The following is a 14,824-nucleotide window of genomic DNA, read 5'->3' as shown; positions in this document are numbered from 1 at the left end:
CACACACACACACACACACACACACACACACACACACACACACACACGTATGCTCCATCTTGTTGTATTAAGTTTGCCTCTTCACACTGGTGAGCTAAGAATGTCTTAGCCAGCAAGCATCTTCTAGCAGTTTCCTGAGTAGCCCCAAATGGCCGGTTAACAGAAGGGTGCTGCCAGTGAGAGACTAATGTTTTCCAGGAGACCAGAGGTGGAAAAGAGAAATTATGATGTTAGGATTTTACTGAAGAGGAAATCCCGTTTGGCTTACAAGATGTTCTCTCTGCATCAAACAGGTTGCTAAGTGCATTCCAATGTACATGACAGAAACTTTGTTAAAGAGAAAATACAGCCAGAAAAAAGTAAAGCAGAGGAGGGAGAGGCCACCTATGGTAGCAGTTTAAATCCTTCAGCTGTGGTGGTTTTAGTTAGAATCTCACTTTTTGACAAATATTTGGTGGCCAGGAGCAGAAAGCAGTGGTCTGTTCTTTTGCTACTCTAAGTGTGGTTTATGGACCAGCAGCATCTCTGTCACCTCAAAAAGCATGTCAGGAATGCAAAATCTCAGCCCTATGCCTGTCCTGCCAATCTGAACCCAGATTTCATCAAGTTCCTCAGATGATTCATGTGCACACTGGGTGTAATGTAGTACACATTTGTGTCCTCTCCAAATTCATAATATTGAAACCCTAACCCCAGTGGGATGATATTTGGAGATGAGGCCTTTAGGAGGTGATTTGGTCATGAGGGTAGAGCCCACAGGATGGGATGAGTTCCCTTGTAAGTAGAGACATGAGAAAGCTGGCTTCCTGTATCTATGTTTCTGTGCTCCACCATGTGACGATACAAGAAGAGGACAGCAGTCTGCAAACCAGGAAGGGAGCCCTCACCAGACACTGATCTGCCAGCACCTGACCTTGGACTGACTTCCCAGCCTCCAAAACTGTGAGAAATAAATTTCTGTCGTTTAAGCCACCTAATCTATGCTGTTCTATTACGGAAGCCCAAATGAAGACATTGGTCTAGTTTATTACTCCTTGTCATAAATTTGTAACCCTTAATGCAGAAAAGTCACATGAAATCATTCAGTTCAAGCTCTGGTTTTAAGATTGGTGAGTTATCACCATCCATTCTACACATAAGACACCTAAGGCTTCGGGCTTAAACCAGTTGCCTAAAGTCATGAAACAAGGTGTCTTCTGCCACCAAACACAGCATATCCCATTGTTGTAGCAAATTGTTTAGAGTCTCTGTGAAGTCTTTCTGCATTTCTCCTCGAGACAATGCATTTCCTGGCCTGAATTGATTTTTCTGAATCTGGTGGAGAAAAGACAAATGTTGCCCAGTCGTTTTGGCGTTTACTCTAAACCAGGAAGGAAGTTTCAGAGAAGTATTACAGTTTTTCCTGAGGGAAAATCATCTTGACATATAGGATAAAAGTGCAGACTCTAGACCTTGAGGGAGACCTAGACCTATTCCAAAAGGATCATGCAGCTTATTTCTGTCATGTACGCGCGTGCGCGCGTGTGTGTGTGTGTGTGTGTGTGTGTGTGTATGTGTGTATAGCAGGGAGTAGAAAGCTTTTAGTACACTCAGTCAAATATAGAGATGTCACTTAGAGAGACACAGCAGAACCTGCTGGTCTATATATAAGAAATGGCACTGTACTGTACTGTACTTAATTTAGCCCTCCAGGAAGGGTCATGAATATGCATTTTGTCTAAGAAAATTATTTCTTTTCACAACCTCATGTGTGATGCCGTAGGCTAAGTTAATCAATGTTAGTTAAATTTAGCCTAGTTTTGAAGGTTTATTTTAAAAAAGGTCAAAGTACTAACCTATAGCTTATTGTGTGAGGAAAGAAAGCATCGAAGAGATGGCAAACCAAGCAGCTGATGTCACCCCCACCAGGAATATAAACATATTGTTTGTAGTTGAGGCTCGGTTCCACTTGCAGTTAGTGATATTATTCTCAAGGTTGACTTGATCCCTGCTGTGCCGTGAAAGATGCTGTCTACATGGGGATGTTGGAGGTCCACGAGCTAGCCTTTCCCTGGGGTGAAGGCTGGGCTTGGGCATTTATTCAAACCGTGCATTTAGATAAGGCGTAAAAGAAGGCAGAAAAGGGCATCCTGCAGATGAGAAGGTTTGATTGGACATGTCATGTGATATGGCAAACGATGACATGAAGAGGCCTAGGGCTGGGGTGTGATGGAGCCACTACCTCTCCCCTGCTACGTCCACGACTGTGGGAGCTGGAGCACTTGTAAGGGTCTGAGATTCCACCTTCTCTTTACAGAGGTGGGGATTGGTGATGGTAGACCATGCGCTGGCCAGGAGAGGAGCTGAGGATCAGAGAGGAAAAGTGACTTACATCCTACAGCCTCAAAGAAACCTGGCCAAACTGAAAGCTGAGGCGATGGCCCCCTATTTAGAGAGAGGACAGTCTAGAACTGTGCTGTCCAGTAGGATTTTCTGCAGTGTTGGAAGTATTCTACAGTTTTATCATGGGCGGCTATTGAACCCTTGAAAAGTAGCTAATGGAACTAAATTTGTCATTTTATTTAATTTAAATAATTTTAATTCAAATAGTCACATGTGGCTAGTGTCTACCATGTTAGACAGGTCAATTCAAAAAGAAGTGGCACTTTAAAGAGATGAAGTGGAAAAGCAAGAGTGAATTCAGGGAAAAATGCAGAGTTCAGGGTGTGAAAGCTAGGATTCTGAAAGTACATATGAGAGCTATCTGGAAAACATCAAAAAAATAAAGCTTCCTAGACCCAGACCAGGACTGCCCAATCAGAGTCTCTTTTGGTACATACCTTTAAATGAGAGCTACCATCATTCATTGGTAAGAAAAGGCAGATCTGGGAATGTGGGTTGCAAATGATAAAAGGTCTTGCCTGCCAAACTGAAGATTTTGCGCTCAGTTTTATTGGCAGTGGCAGCATCATTGAAAGGGGAGAGTCACATGCTCAGTGCGTTGGGCAAGGCTTGCAGCAGCCTGTGTAAGATGGGATGCCAGTGGAAGATTGGAGATGATTGCAAAGCTGAGTGTTAAAAGATACCTAGAGCGTTCATTTCTCCCTCAGAATATGAGTGTGTTTATTTCACTAGGGGCTGCCCATATTCTTCCCTGGCTTGAACATTGGTTCAAAACATTTCTTAGCAAATATGCTGCTGCACGCCTCCAGTCCCGCTAAATGTTATGGTGATTGAAAATTACAGCTGCTTCCCTTGGGCGCAGAGGGAGCTCTTTGTAATGAAATAGAGATGCAGCAGCCATTTGGCATGTGGAGTAACAGCTTCTCTGGGACCCCCAGCAGGGGCCCATGGTATCATAAAAGGGAATGACTCACGAGGGAAAGGAACAATTGCTGGTCTTGGAGTGTGCCCTTCCCTCTCTATGATTTCTGAGCTCCAACGAGCAATCTTAACTGCTGCCACCAGGAACTAGGACACCGTGAAAACAGTGTTGGAGGGCCAGCTGATGACTTACTGCATAACCCTGATAAACTGTTTCATGGTTCACAGTGGGGAGAGAGATTGCTTTTAAAAATTGAAAAGGAAAAAATAAAATCCAGTATGTGTTGAATGGAAGTTTTGAGATGGACAAAATGCCTTTTCTCAAACAGCAAAGTTTCGAAAGAGTTAATTTTTTTTTCAATAGTGCTGGGGAAGGCATGGGGGAGTGAGAGGCTGGGTATCTTTATTAGCTCTTGGGAGAACGGAAAGCTGGGGTTTCAGGAGTGGTTTTATTCTCGTTGGAAGAGTTCAGCTATCGTGCTGAAGGACAGGTGACCTCTGCCTGAGGAGTGTTTTTCTCTAGCTCTGCTGTTGGCCCTTTATGTGTACAGTCACACATCACTTAAAAACCAGGATATGGGGCCGGGCGCAGTGGCTCAAGCCTGTAATCCCAGCACTTTGGGAGGCCGAGGCGGGTGGATCACGAGGTCAAGAGATCGAGACCATCCTGGTCAACACGGTGAAACCCCGTCTCTACTAAAAGATCGCGCCATTGCACTCCAGCCTGGGTAACAAGAGCAAAACTCCGTCCCAAAAAAAACCCCAAAAAAACAAAAAACCGGGATATGTTCTAAGAAATGTGTCCTTAGGCAATTTTGTCATTGAGCAAACATCATGCAGTGTACTCCCACAAACCTGCATGGTACAGCTATCCTAAGCGTCCGGTGAATTTGGTGTCTTGCAGAGCACATGATCGGCCATCATCTCACTCTGGCCCCTCCTACTCTCTTTCTCTCCATCTTTCTGGAACAAGACCCAAGTCCCCCTCTTGTTGCTGGCAGAAGGGATCATATCATTTTCTTTCCCTGTACTTTTGTCAGCTGTTTTTCTAGATACAATTTCTTAATTAAAAAATTCTCACAACAACTATTATAAAAGCGAATCTTTCTTCCTGCTAAAGTAACGGCAACTGCCCTTTCCTGGAGCACCCACCATGTCCTGGGCATTATGTAAGATGAGGCGTTTGAAGAAGACTTTGAAAAGGGCCAGGAGACTAGACCTCCAGAGAGAAAAAAATTTAGTCCTCTGAGATACAATTGATATCTGACAAAGGGCTCTATTGTTTTCTTGAAGGTCTGAGGATTACAGTTGTAAGAGAATGTGACTTTGCTGGAATCTATTTTCCTTTAAAGAATGTTTATCTTACTGTATAGTGTCATGTATCTTTTATATTTTGTTTTGTAACCATGAGTCATGATATTTTTATTGTAATGTCCAGGTCTTTAGTTGGGCTCCTTAGAAGCACAGCCTGAGACGGGTATCTGGTGCAGGGATCTCATTGTGAAGGGCTCTAAGGGTGTGGGCGTGTCTGTGGGGTTTGGTGTGGGGTTGGGGGCTGTGTCTGGATGGAAGGAGCTGAGCAAGGCTGTGGTCTCAACTGGAGACTAGCCTCAGGCTCTACCTTAAGCCCCTGAGTCAGTGGCCAGGACTGCCCCTAGGGCAGAGGTGTGGCATCATCTTTTCAGTAAGGAGGGCTTCTTTGATCCAAATCAATTCTGTGGAGAACAGAGTATCCGTGTGCTGTCAGCAACTGTTACAGGCTCCGCTGAGTCCCCCTGAAATCCACATGCTGTGGCCCTAACCCCCAGTACTTCAGAATGTGACTGTATTTGAAGGCATGGCTTTTAAAGAGGTGACATTAAAATGAGGCTGATTAGGTGGCTATAAGCCAATCTGACCGTGTCCTCATAAGAAGAGGAGATTAGGACACAGAGTCACCGGGGTATGCATGCACAGAGGATGGCCTTGTGAAGAAGCAGCAGGAGAGAGGCCAGGAGAAGGGCCCCAGAGGAATCCAGCCCTGCCGGCCCCTTAATCCCCAGCCTCCAGAACTCTGGGAAATAAATTTCTATTGTTTAAATCACCTAATCTGTGATAGCTTCTCACGGCAGCTCTAGCTGATTTAATACAGCAGCCAACACGTACAGCAGCTAGCAGACAAGTGTGTGCCAATTATACTTTGGAGTGTGTCTGATAAAGAAATTTGGGTAGGACATTGATAGTAGCCACTATACCTACTTACAAATGAGAATGATGTGACCCAGAGAAGTAAAGTAGCCTACCTGAGGTCACACAGCCAATAAGCAATGGAGGCAGAATTTGACAGCCATCTGACCCTACAGCTGGTCCTCCTACTCACAACTTTGTATCAACACTTACGGTGGAAGACAGTTTTTCTAAGAAGCAGCAGGTGTCACCAGTTAATTTAACTTCAATTTTTGTTTGTTTGCTTTTTCATCTCAATTATGTTTACCTTATAAAAAATGGAGCTTCTAGGGGAAATTGAGGCAGCTCAGCACAATGTCTCACTTTTGTGAGACACTGTGTCTGTATGTCTTCTCAAAGTATTGCCTTTTACCTTGTATAAAAGGTAATAAAAAAGAAAAAGGAAAAACCTTGTGGTTTTGGGGATGTTGTAGCATGTTAATCATAGGTTTCCTCTACATATGCGAAAATTATATATATATATATATATATATATATATATATATATATACACACATACACACACATATATATTTTTAATTTTACTTTAAGTTCTGTGGTATATATGCAGATCTTACAGGATTGTTACATAGGTATACACATGCCATGGTGGTTTGCTGCCTCCATCCCCCCGCACCTACATTAGGTATTTCTCCGAATGTTATCCCTCCCCAATCTCCCCACACCCTGCTATCCCTCCCCTAGTTTCCCATCCCCCAACAGACCCCAGTGTGTGATGTTCCCTTCCCTGTGTCCGTGTGTTCTCATTGTTCAACACCCACTTATGAGTTAGAACATGCAATGTTTGGTTTTCTGTTCTTGTGTCGGTTTGCTGAGAATGATGGTTTCCAGCTTCATCCATGTTCCTGCAAAGGACATGAACTCATCCTTTTTTAAGGGCTGCATAGTATTCCATGGTGTATATGTGCCACATTTTCTTTATCCAGTCTGTCATTGATGGGCATTTGGGTTGGTTCCAAGTCCTTACTATTGTAAACAGTGCTGCAGTGAACATACATGTGCATGTGTCTTTATAATGGAACAATTTATAATCCTTTGGGTATATACCCAGTAATGGGATTGCTGAGTCAAATGGAATTTCTATTTCTAGATCCTTGAGGAATCGCCACACTGTCTTCCACAATGGTTGAACTAATTTGCACTCCCACCAGCAGTGTAAAAGTGTTCCTATTTCTCCATGTCCTCTCCAGCATCTGTTGTCTCCAGATTTTTAAATTGTTTTCTGTTGTACTTTAGCTTCTGGGGTACATGTACAGATCATGAAAGATTGTTGTATAGGGAAGATGACCAAATAGGAACAGCTCCGGAACGCGGTTCCCAGCGAGAACAGCGCAGAGGGTGAGTGAATACCGCATTTCCAAACAAGTTTTCACTGCCCACAGACCAGGAGATTCCCGGGCCAAAAAGTGCCACAAGTTTTTAGCGTGGTGGTTTCAGCCAGTGCTGGATCAGTGCACAAAAACTCACACAAGTCTGGGCAGACTTTTCATCTGGCGCCTGGAACGCCTGGGAGACAGAGCTGCCCATTCAACTGAAAGGGAGGGGGCTGAGACAGGGAACCAGGCGATCTGGCTTGGTGGGTACTACCCCCACAAAACTAGCAATCCGAAACGCTCTGGATTGAGAGTTTCACAGCAAGCGCAGCTGGACCCAGGATGGTCCAGCTCAGTGGCGGGAAGGGCAACAACCACTACCAAGGCAGTCCACCACTACCGAGGCAGTTCATGCAGCAGCTGGTCAGAGCCTGTGGCAGCCCAGCAACACCTCTGCTGGCAGACTGTGACTAGACTACTTCATGCAGGGCAGGGTATCTATGAAAAAACGCAGCAGCACAATAGGTACTTATAAATAAAGCCAACCTTCGTAGGACAGAGCACCTGGGAAAAGAGGTGTTTATGAGTTCAGCTGCAGCCGGCTTAAAGGTACCTTCCCAGCAGCTCTGCATGGAACAACGGAGCTCCCAGCACAGCAGTTGAGCTCCTATAAGGGACAGACTGTCTCCTCAAGCAACTCCTCAACCCATGTATACCCTAAGAGATACCTCATAAAGGAGAGCTGAGGCTGACATCTGGCAGGTACCCTTCTGGGACAAGGATAGCAGAGGAAGAAACCAGTGGCAGCCCTTGCTGTTCTGCAGTCCCCACGGGTGATCCCCAGGCGAGTGAGGACTAGAGTGGACCTCCAGCGGTCCTGCAGCAGAGGGACGTGACTGTTAGAAGGAAAACTAAGGAACAGAAAGAAATAGCTTCAACATCAACAAACAGGACATCCACTCAGACACCCCATCCGAAAGTCACTAGCTACAAAGACCACAGGTAGATAAAGCCCCTATGGTGGGAAGAAACTAGCGCAAAAAGGATGAAAACACCAAAAACCAGAACGCCTCTCCTCCTCCAACTCCTCACCAGCTAGGGATCAAAGATGGATGGAGAATGAATCTGATGAATTGAAACAGGCTTCAGAAGGTGGGTAATAACAAACATCTCAGAGCTAAAAGAACATGTCTAACCCAATGCAAAGAACCTAAGAACCTAGAAAAAAGGTTAGATGAGCTGCTAATTAGAATAAACACTCAGAGAAGAATATAAGTGACTTGATAGATCTGAAAAACACAGCATGAGAACTTCGCAAAGCATACACAAGCTTCAATAGCCAAATCAACCAAGCAGAAGAAAGGACATCAGAGATTGAAGACCAGCTCAATGAAATAAAATGAGATGGCATGAATAGAGAAAAAAAGAGTAAAAAGAAATGAACAAAGCCTCCAAGAAATATGGGATTATGTGAAAAGACCTAATCTACATTTGATCAACATACCTGAATGTGACAGAGTGAATGAATCCAAGCTGGAAAACACTCTTCAGGATATTATCCAGGAGAACTTCCCCAACCTAGCAAGGCAGGCCAACATTCAAGTCCAGGAAGTACAGGGAACACCACAAAGATATTTCTGAAGAAGAGCAACCCCAAGGCACATAATCATCAGATTCACCAGGGTTGAAATGAAGGAAAAAATGCTAAGGGCAGCCAGAGAGAAAGGTTGGGTTACCCACAAAGGGAAGCCCATCAGACTCCCAGTGGATCTCTTGGCAGAAACCATACAAGCCAGAAGAGAGTGGAGGCCAATATTCAACATCCTTAAAGAAAAGAACTTTCAACCTAGAATTTCATATCCAGCCAAACTAAGCTTCATAAGTGAAGGAGAAATAAAATCCTTTATGGACAAGCAATTGCTGAGGGATTTCATCACCACCAGGCCTGCCTTACAGGAGCTCCTGAAAGAAGCACTAAACAAGGAAAGAAACAACCAGTAGCAGCCACTCCAAAAACGTACCAAATGGTAAAGACCATTGACACAATGAAGAAAATGTGTCAACTAACGGGCAAAACATTCAGTTAGCATCAAAATGGCAGGATCAAATTGACATATAACAGTATTAACCTTAAATGTAAATGGACTAAATACCCCAATCAAAAGACCCAGACTGGCAAATTAGATAAAAAGTCAAAACCTATCGGTGCGCTGTATTCAGGAAACCCATCTCACATGCAAGTACACACATAGGCTAAAAATAGAGGGATGGGGGAAGATTTATCAAGCAAATGGAGAGCAAAAAAAAAAAAAAAAAAAAAGCAGGAGCTGCAATCCTAGTCTCTGATAAAATGGACTTTAAGCCAGCAAAGATAAAAATAGACAAAGAAGGGCATTACATAATGGTGAAAGGATCAATGCATCAAGAAGAGCTAATGATCCTAAATATACACATCCAATACAGGAGCACCCAGGTACATAAAGCAAGTTCTTAATGACCTACACAGAGATGTAGACTTCCACACAATAATAGTGGGAGACTCTAACACTCCACTGTCAATATTAGAAAGATCAATGCGACAGAAAATTAACAGGGATATCCAGGACTTGAACTCAGATCTGGACCAAGTGGACCTAAAGACATCTACAGAAATCTCCACCCCAAATCCACAGGATGTACATTCATCTCAGCACTGCATGGCACCTACTCTAAAACTGACCACATAATTGGAAGTAAATCACTACTCAGCAAATGCAAAAGAATGGAAATCATAACAGTCTCTCAGACCACAGTGCAAACAAATTAGAACTCAGGATTAAGAAACTAACTCAGAACCGGACAACTCCATGGAAGCTGAAAACTGGCTCCTGAATGTCAATTGGATAAACAATGAAATGAAGGCTAAAATAAAGATGTGCTTTGAAACCAATGAGAATGAAGACACAACATACCAGAATCTCGGGGACACATTTAAAGCAATGCCTAGAGGGAAAGTAATAGCAATAAATGCCCGCATGAGAAGCCAGGAAAGACCTAGAGGAGCAAGATCAAAAAAACTCAAAAGCTAGCAGAAGACAAGAAATAATTAAGATCAGAGCAGAACTGAAGGAATTTGAGACATAAGCAATCCTTCAAAAAATCAATAAATCCAGGAGCTGGTTTTTTGAAAAGATCTACAAAATAGATCACTAGCCAGCCAGATTAATAGAAAAGGAAGAAAAATCAAATAGATGCAATAAAAAATGATAAAGGGGATATCACCACTGACTCAACAGAAATACAAACTACAATCAGAGACTACTACAAATAACTCTATGCACGTGAACTGGTAAACCTGGAAGAAATGGATAAATTCCTGGACACTTGCACCCACCCAAGCCTAAACCAGGAAGAAGTTGAAACCTTAAATAGACCAATAACAAGGGCTGAAGTTGAGGCAGCAATTAATAGCCTACCAACCAAAAAAAGTCCAGGTCCAGATGGGTTCACAGCTGAATTCTACCAGATGTCAATTTTAGATCTTTCCTTGCTTCTCATGTGGGCATTTATTGCTATAAATTTCCCTCTAGACATTGCTTTAAATGTGTCCCAGAGATTCTGGTGTGTTGTGTCTTCGTTCTCATTGGTTTCAAAGAACATCTTTATTTCTGCCTTCATTTCATTGTTTATCCAGTCAAAATTCAGGAGCCAGTTGTTGTTCAGTTTCCGTGAAGCTGTGAGGTTCTGAGTTAGTTTCTTAATTCTGAGTTCTAATTGATTGCACTGTGGTCTGAGAGACTGTTTGTTATGATTTCTATTCTTTTGCATTTGCTGAAGAGTGATTTACTTCCAATTATGTGGTCAATTTTAGAGTAGGTGCAATGCAGTGCTGAGAAGAATGTATATTCTGTGGATTTGGGGTGGAGAGTTCTATAGATGTCTATTAGGTCCACTTGTTCCAGATCTGAGTTTAAGTCCTGGTTATTCTTGTTAATTTTCTGTCTTATTGATGTAATATTGATGGTGGAGTGTTAAAGTCTCCCACTATTATTGTGTGGGAGCCTAAGTCTCTTTGTAGGTCGTTAAGAACTTGCTTTATGTATCTGGGTGCTCCTGTATTGGGTGCATATATATTTAGGATAGTTAGCTCTTCTTGTTGCATTGATCCTTTTACCATTATGTAATGCCCTTCTTTGTCTCTTTTGATCTTTGTTGGTTTAAAGTCTATTTTATCAGAGACTAGGATTGCTACCCCTGCTTTTTTTTGCCCTCCATTTGCTTGGTAAATCTTCTGCCATCCCCTTATTCAGCCATCTTGGCAGAGCTCCCCCAAAATAATGTTTTTATTAAGAAGTGAATTTGAGCAATTTTTCACACCCACAAATGTCATTTTTCAGAAAGTAAATTCTTTGATAGCTGCTGTGTCAATATAACTGTAATCATTCTAAGCACTGCCACTCCCAATTTGTAATGAATGAACATGGTCTTCATAGAGGCCAGATTGAGATATAACAATAAGTTTATTCTCATTATAGCCTTATAATAGCCTTTGTTCAGTATTTTGGTAATAAAGCTATTACCCTCTTCAGAAAACTAGAAAAGAAAGGAAAAATAGAGATGACATCTTTTGGCAGCTGCCTGCTGCTGAGGGCTCCCGCCACCCACCCTCCATCTGCCCCATGACAGCTAAGATAAATAGCATCCTCTTTCTATAAAGAGATTCCCCCCCACAGGGTGGGTACAGTGAAAAACATGTTAAAAAGTATCTTTTGATCTTTTCGTATTTCCTGGGAGAAGGGGCACAAAGGTTGACATGAGTCTATGGGGTTTCCCTATCACAAATCATTTGGTTGCCCAGCTCCACAAATATTAATGCTGACACTATGATTAAATATGCAGACAGAGGCAAGGGGTCTGGGGCAGAATCTGGGGTACCTGGAGGAAGCCTCAGCCTAACAGTGTGTGCTGTCACATTCCGGGTCATCTTGACTGAATTCTGGGACTTAGTGGGCCTGTGGGATGTAGCTGGAAGTTTTAGTATGATGAAGATATTTTTTGCTGTTCAAAGGTATGACTACATTTGAGATATAATTTCAAAGTATGGGAAAAAGAGGAAATCGTTTGGGCTCTAATGAAGAAAATCGGTATCTCCTTTCTCTTCTCAGCTTCCCCCTCTCTGTCCTACTCTCCCAAAAGATTGGTAAATTCTTTGTATATATTATATGGCAGTTTGAAAGTTCTTATCTCTTAGAGATTTATGTACTCATTTAATTTCAGCAAGAAGTTCTGAGTGTCTGCTTTGAATCATGTGTTGGAAATACCATGGTGAGCTGGATGGGCATGGCCTCTGCCTTTCTGGAGCTTACCATTCTACCTGGGATATTAGAAGGGATTTTTATTTCGGCAAAGTGCCAGTCATTGTGCTGAATCAGTGGGTCTCAAACTTAAGGGTGCATCAGGATCACCTGGAGAGCTTGTTGAAAGACACTTTGCTGGACCTTCATCTCAGTTTCTGATTAAGTAGGTGTAGTTCTAATAAGAGCCCAGGTGATATTGCTCTTGCTATTCTGGGGATCACCCTTTCATAACCATTCTGCCAAGCTTGTTACATGCATATACTCAAGGCATTCTAATGGTTAAAACCATCTGGGATGATGGTGGGGACACAGGCTGAGATCTTCCAAATGTCTCAAAGAAACTAAGTTCCTTTAGAGGAAACTTGGTTTTCTCTTCAGGAAAAGTTCCTGTTTTATGAAAACAGTCTTTAAAAAAATGGCTAATGTATATCTGGATCTGTTTAGAAGTTTAAAGAGCTAATACAGTAGATGAAGTAACATGGAGTTTCTCATTTAACAGTTGCATCTCTATGTTATTTTCTCCTTGAAGGTCCTGTAATAGCAATAGTTCTCAAAAAGTGTTTCCAGATGAATGGCATAGTTAAAAATGCAGAATTTCAGACCCCATCCCAGACCTACTGAATCAGAAACGCTGGGTGTGGGAGCAGGAATCTGTTTTAACAAGCCTTCCAGCTGATTCTGAGGCACACTCAAGCCTGGCACATCTGAGACAGATGGTAGTGAGCACCGGGTTCAGGCTGAGTCTGATTCTCCCAGCTTGCTTAGGACAGTTTACCAGGATGACGAAGCTTCAGCTTTTCTATCTCGTAAGTCAAAAATCTATCCCTTCTTGTCTGACATCTTTCAGAGCTACCGGGAAGATAATCATGACCTTTATCTATGAAATGGTTTTACTAGCAAAGATGAAAATTCCTAACTAATCATAAGTAGACTAAGTCAGTGGAAGAAAGGGGATTTAGATGCGGCAGTGTGACCGTTGGTTGGTCATTAGCCTGTCTGAGCCTTACTTTTCCTTTCTGAAAAGTGGGCATAAAAATGTCATTCTAGTCCACATTGAAGAGTTGTTGCAAAGATCAAATAGTATCTCTGTGCTGTCAAATGGTATCAGATTTTGTAGGATCAAATGTATATCAATGTGCTTTTTAAACTGTAAAATGCACACAAATATGAAGATTATAGCTTTGGGCTGCTCCCCCTTTGTTCTTTTCTATCAACAAAATGGGAATAGTTCCATGACTTATACCTCCGTGGAGATTGTAAGTAATTAAGACAACTAATAGCACAACAACTTGAGCTATTCTAAGGTAAAGTTTTTCTTTTGTTTACATTTCATCTTTAACATACAAAGTTTGAAATATGTATAAACAGTATAAAATCTTTTATATTTTATTATAGTGTATACTTTTATTTGAACTATTCACATTCTAGAGCAGTAGTTCTGAGAATGCAGCCTCCAGACCAGCGGCATCAGCATCACCTGGGAACTTGTGAGTAATGCATATTCTTAGATACCACACCAGACCTACTGGATCAGCAAGGGTTGGGGTGGGGCCCAGAGGTCTGTTTTCACAAGCCCGCAGGTGATCCTGATGCTCACACAAGACTTAGAGAAAGGCATTTACTTGGGTTTTAATTGAAGGATCTTATAAAGGCCGTCCTTTTCCTGTAACAGGGTGATAGCTTCATTTTTCCAGGATGGACTTGAAACATCTGTGTCCAAGCTCATGCAGCCATTATTGGATTCCTTCATAAACATATTCTGTCACTGCTTTCCTGGCATACAGAAGATCGGGAATGCCACTCCAGTACTCTCATTATAAGGCTGACTTCAGGGTGCAAGGAAATTAAAGCTATTTATCAGACTCTTTCCCCTTAGTGACAGGAGAAAGGAGCCTTAGCCTAACAAGGCTTCAGATCGGGTACATGTATGAAAAACATGCAGCTTGACAAACACAGTGTACATTACATTAAATAGACTTACATTTATTTTGACTTTTCCCTTTGAAAATGAAAATAAGTCCTTTTGTGAGCAGTACCAAATTAGTGGTGCTTACTTAAGAAATACTGGAGACAGATTCATTCTAGTTTGTTTCACAACTTAGGTGGCAGAATGGCACTTTCCCCTGGCCATTTCTTTCCTTCTTCCCCTTCCTAGAAGGAAATCCCAGGTGGGAGAGGGAAAGGGACTAAGACTGTGTGTACACAATGAGCTATGTTTTGGGAAGAGGAGCTTAGTATTTTAGCAAAAGCTTTGTCTGTGTTGTAGAGATGCGACTTGGTCCACTGCCTATGTTTGTAATTAAAGTTTTACTGGGACGTAGCCACACTCATCCATTTATGTATTGTCTGTTTTCACACTACAAAGGCAGAGTTAGATACTTGTGGCAGAGACGACGTAGTCGGCAAAGCCTAAAATTTTTTACCATCTAGCCCTTTACAGAACGTATTTGTCAACCCCTATAGGAGAAGTTTCTTCTGAGCTGCTTGAAGGAAATGTAGATAGAACCAGTGGACAGGAAGGACAGTGGGAGGTGAACAGTGTGGTGAAACGCCTATGGGTTCCTGTGGAGTTCAGCAGAAAGGAAACCAGAGAAAGGCAAGATTCCATATTGCTCATTTCAGTATGGATTTTGAGAAGTTGCTCTA

General features: G+C 42.3%; 1 protein-coding gene and 1 long non-coding RNA gene across 6 annotated transcripts in view; both read left to right on the top strand.

The window, feature by feature from the left end:
- LOC116542164 overlaps positions 1–2,906 on the top strand; it is a 21,192-nt gene extending 18,286 nt beyond the window's left edge. The window contains exons 2-3 of the long non-coding RNA XR_004265105.1: positions 1,955–1,957; positions 2,894–2,906. This is a non-coding gene — a long non-coding RNA (uncharacterized LOC116542164). The remainder of the gene's footprint in view (positions 1–1,954; positions 1,958–2,893) is intronic.
- The window catches only part of NEK11 (NIMA related kinase 11), a 308,049-nt gene that overhangs the window by 161,795 nt on the left and 131,430 nt on the right, over positions 1–14,824 (top strand). The window lies entirely within an intron of this gene.

Source organism: Sapajus apella, unplaced genomic scaffold, assembly GCF_009761245.1.
Source record: "Sapajus apella isolate SASKATOON/1434 unplaced genomic scaffold, GSC_monkey_1.0 scaffold4, whole genome shotgun sequence".
In the NCBI taxonomy this organism is placed as follows: domain Eukaryota; kingdom Metazoa; phylum Chordata; class Mammalia; order Primates; family Cebidae; genus Sapajus; species Sapajus apella.
Note: the sequence above shows the minus strand (reverse complement) of the source record. Positions and strands in the feature narration are given on the sequence as shown.